Genomic DNA, 5,179 nt, shown 5'->3' with positions numbered 1-5,179 from the left:
GAGAGGGGAATTAAAAGTAAGTACCAGCTCTTGAAGGAAAGGGTACCAAAGAGGCCATGGATATATTTTAAAATAACTCCAGTACTAATATATCTTTATGGTAGTGCAGAGAGCAAAGCAAAAGAGCCCCTTAGTTCAAGTTCCCCCCAAATGTCAGTAACTTCCCACCCATCTTTTTGGGGCAGACTGGCAAAGAATCCAACCCCACAGAGGCTGTTTTGTACCAGGCATGTTTTGCTTTTCTAACTGTAGATAGGAAGTGAACCTTTCTATCCTCTACCTTTCCCTGTAAACAGGCTTTGGTTCAGCTAGCAGTTTAAAAAGCTCAACAACCTGCAATCATAAATGTTGTAGAGATATAGGAAGAGAGAAAAAAGTTTGAAGTGGGTGTTATTTTCTCTCTCTGTGGTACCACATAGCAATGGAAATGCCAAGTGGAACTGCCACAACTGCATTGCTACACAGCCCCTGCATCTGTCCACCTGGAGGTCAGCTCTTCATCAAACCAACGGGGATATGATAATTTGTCTTTAATAACAAATCCTTCTTCTTATAATACTTTAGAGTATAACATTCCTTTAAGTAGACTGCTCTATTAACACACTTAAAATGTTCATTTTAAAATTTGATTTGTAAGAATACATGAGAGATATATTTGCAGAACTCTAGGAGCCTGTCAGTTATACAGCTTCCAAAAGCATCTAGTTTAAAACCAGCAAGTATTTTAAGCAGTAGAAGCATTGAGCTGATTCCAGGGCTGCCTTAGCTGACAATCTGAAGGGAAATTGAGTGCAATACAAGATGGAATCAAATTCCGATCTTTCTTCAAATGCCTATTGTCTATTTTATCAAAGACATTCGATATTGACACAGTGCAGGCTATTGAGTCTCAATAAAATCTATTCTTCACTTTCTTTTACCTCATCTGCAGACTGTTGACATTTTCTTTTATTTCAACACTGATGTTTTTCTTTTACATTGGAAATTTTAGCTCTGATGTTGTAATTGCTTATCACACAGCTGGCCCTGTTATGATGTTCTTGTGAATGTCCCTTCATTTTCCTGATGGTCCTGTGATCCAATCTACGATCCTTTTAAAAACAAAACATTCATGTGCCATTTTATGCTGTGGCTCTTTTGGAATTCCATTTCAACTTCATTAATATTGATGCTGTCTGTCTTCTTACTTATTTCAGAAAATTCTTTGAAATTAATCCTCAGAATTCACTGTGATTTGTTGCTGTTTTGTGCATCAACCTCAGTACAGCTTGTCTCTTGCTAATTTTGTTTTTCTTTATTTTTCCATGTCTGCTATAACTGTTCTCCTACTTGTACTGCTGGTATGTGTCAGGTCCTTTATGGAATCCCAGTTTTGCCTCTGCCTTTCACTGTGATTTTCCATCATTAGGGATCTCTTGAATAAAAATGTAGCCCTTTTCTGACAGAGTCCATGTTCCTTTTCTTTCTGTGTGATTTTCCATCATTATGGTTCTTAAATTTCTTGAGTAATGATATATACTATGAACAAATAGACAGAGCTGTAATAGCTTCATCAGTATTTTCTAAAATGTATCTGCAGCTTTTAGAGCACACAGTGCCAAAGCAGAATCTGTACTATGTATGTAAAAGAATTTTTAAAAAAAGATTTTGTGGTCTGTTTGTGACAATGCTATGGGGCATTAATAATTGACATTCTGGCTTACAGCATCTGCTTGTTAGAATGCCAGTTCCATGACAGCTAGGTTCGAGAGAAGCCTTGTGTCTGAATGTCTTTGAGGAAAATAAGCGCATGGCTATATCTGCTTTTATTTCCATAACATTTTCAAAGGCAGCCAGTATTTTCTTGACCAAGAATGTTAAGTTTGAAAATGCATTAATTTCAAAAATGAGGTAGATGAAGCCAAACTTTACTCATTTGAGATATTTCATGTGCTAAGATGAGTAATTTCATTGACCATTTCTAAATAAAATAGTTATACAATATAGCTGCAAAAAGGCAAGAAAGACTTATAGGTGATAGAAGAACAGCATTCAAATATAACAGCTACAAACTGACTAAAGCCAAGTCAATAAATGCCATGAAACAAGAGGATACTGCTAAAAATACTGACTGCCCAATCACTGCTATAAAAATATGGAAAGTAATACTAAAATAAGATATATAAAATATACTGTTCACTATGCTTGCTTCATATTCAGAATACCGATTAGAGCTGTCCCTCAGTCGCCACAGGGGATTGGTTCCAGAAACCCCACAAATACCAAAATCTGAGGATGCTCAAATCCCTTACATAAAATGGCATAGTATTAGCATATAACCTAAACACATTCTTTCATATACTTTATCATCTCTAGATTACTTATAATACCTAATACAATGCAAATACTATGTAAATAGTTATTATACTATATTATCTTTAAAAATAATAACGAGAAAAAAGTCTGTACACGTTCAGTACAGATGCAACCATTATAGGCCTAACTACATAACGCACATCAGCAATAATATGTGTGTATGTGTATATATATATATAATGTATATTTTATATATATATATATAAAATATACACACATTTAAATCTATGGTTGATTGAATCCACAGATATGAAGCCCATGCATATGGAGAATCTACTGTGCCAACTGAGGAATTCAAAGTCAGTTCAAGCAGTTTACTCTTTAAAAATGCCCTGTAAGAAACTACCAAAACCTATAAACATTTGGTATTTCAGAGTTTTACAAATCTATGATGCTCAAATGATTTCACAGTTAAACAAGAGATTTGGTGATTTCCCTTAGATGAAAATCAGCGTAACCTGGAATGAACTTAGAAATTCTGAGTTTTCAGTTTGTTGCTAATATTATATTTCATTAGAATTATATCATTCCTGCCTTCCACTGCGACAGCCATTGAAGAACAGCGGCCATAGCTCTGCATTTCCAATAGCCATAGGCCTCAACAAGGGTCACAAGGTGACCAAGAACGTGAGCAAGCTGAGGCATAGCTGCTGCTGTGGGTGCCTCATCTAGTACACGAAGTTTATGTGGGACATGATCAGAGAGGTGTGTGGCTTTGCCTCCTACAAGTGGCACACCGTGGAGCTGCTCAAGCGGGCCCTGAAGTTCATCAAGAAAAGGGCGGGGACACACATCATGCCAAGAGGAAGCAGGAGGAGCTGAGCAACATCCTTGTGGCCATGAGGAAGGCGGCAGCCAAGAAGGACTGAACCCCCTGTCCTCTCGCGATAAAGCCTATTCGGAAAGGGCTCCTGTGCTGGCATTAGGGGAAGGTCACATCTGGCCCATCATCTACTTGAGACCCCTTCCTGGGGCTCAGTGGGGAGCACAGAAGAAAGCAACAGACAGTATTGAGAATGGTATTTAATCATAATAAACAGTTCACAGGCGTCAGAAAAAAAAACAATTATATTAGCTCCTTTATCAATACTTTCTGTATTTTTAAATAGAGGCCTTGAAAATGAAATAGATGTCCACACTCAGAAGAATGAAGTTGGACCCCCATCATACAATAAAAATTAATGAAAATGAGTTGAAGACTTAAAGGCAAAAGCTAACCTATAAAAGTCTTAGAAGAAAACAGAGAGATAAATCCTCATGACCTTTGATTAGGCAATGATTTCTTAGATATGACATATAAAGCACAAGCAACCAAAGAAAAAATGGATAAACTAGATATTATCGAAGTTAAAATTGGTGTGCTTCAAAGGACACTATCGAGAAAGTGAAAAGGAGAAAGTGTTAGCAAATCATATATCTGATAAGAGTTTAGTGTTCAGAATATATAAAGAATTCTGACAATAATAATAAAAAGACAATTCAATTTTAAAAATGGGCAAAGGATTTGAATAGCTATTTCTCCAAAGAAGATACACAAATGACTGATAAGCACATGAATAATGCTTACTCAGCATCATTTGTCATTAGGGAAATGCAAATTCAAACCACAATCAGATACTACTTTACACGCACTAGGATAGCTATAATGAAAAAGATGGACAATAATAAGTTGACAAGGATGTGAAGGATTGGAACTCTCATACATTGATGATGAGAAAGTAAAATAGTGTAGTTACTTTGAAAACATTGAAATTCCTTAAATAATTAGACATTGTTTCCATACGATCTAGCAATTCCACCCCTAGGTATATATGTAAGAGAACTGAAAACATATTTCACACAAAAACTTGTACACGAATGCTCATAACATTATTAAAAATAGCCAAAATGTGGAAACAACCCCAATGTCCATCAGCTGATGAACAGATAAACAAAATGTGATATATCCATACAACCGAATATTACTCAGCTGTTAAAAGAAATGAAATACTGATCCATGCTAAACATGCAGGGCCTTTGAAAATATTATGCTAAGTGAAAGAAGTCAGGCATGAAAGCCCACACATTATGTGGTTTCATTTATATCTTGTCTAGAATAGGCAAATCTACTGAGACAGAAAATGGGTTAGTGGTTGTCAGGGTCTGGGGGCACAGAGGAGTGGAAGTTACTACTGATGGGTACAGCGTTTCTTTTTGGGAGTGATATAAATGTTTTACAATTATATAGTGGTGATGGTTGCACAATCTTGTGAATGTGCTAAAAAGCACTGAATTGTACACTTTAGAAAAATGAATTTTATGATTTTTTTCCTTTGATTTTGTTTTTTGAATTCTTTGTTAATTTTCCTTTTAGAGAAGGAGAAGGGGGAGAAGGAGGAAGGGGCAGGGAGGTAGAGGGGTGGGGAGAGCTAGGGAGAAGAAAAAGGGAAGGGGAAGAGGGAGGGCAAGTAGAACAGGGATGGGGAGGAGGAGGAGGAGAAGGAGAAGGAGAAAGAGAAAAACAACCTGGAAAGTGTCTTTATCAAGCAGAGTATTATAAGAACTGAAATACCTTATTAATATTAATAATATGAATTTTTAACCTAAATGTTGAATAGAGTTGATTGATTGTTTATACCTGGAAAATTTTAACAGAATTGAGCACTGAGTGTAAATCAACATTTGAAAGCTATATTTACATTGTCCCATGAAGATAATACTTTATAAAAAAATTTTAATTTTCAAATATCTCTATGTTGGCCATTACATTTTGACATTTCGTCAGGATATTTTGATATGTAGGCCTTAATCTCTTTTCCAACAGGATCCATCATTAACTACTTTT

The 5,179-nt window shown here is 36.0% G+C and overlaps 1 pseudogene; it reads left to right on the top strand.

The window, feature by feature from the left end:
- The first annotated feature begins 421 nt into the window (after nt 1-421).
- LOC107505235 lies at nt 422-3,224 on the top strand (annotated as a pseudogene).
- Nucleotides 3,225-5,179: the final 1,955 nt, after the last annotated feature.

This window comes from Rousettus aegyptiacus, unplaced genomic scaffold (genome assembly GCF_014176215.1).
Source record: "Rousettus aegyptiacus isolate mRouAeg1 unplaced genomic scaffold, mRouAeg1.p scaffold_m13_p_2, whole genome shotgun sequence".
Classification (NCBI taxonomy): Eukaryota; Metazoa; Chordata; class Mammalia; order Chiroptera; family Pteropodidae; genus Rousettus; species Rousettus aegyptiacus.
This window is presented reverse-complemented; position numbering and strand designations above follow the sequence as displayed.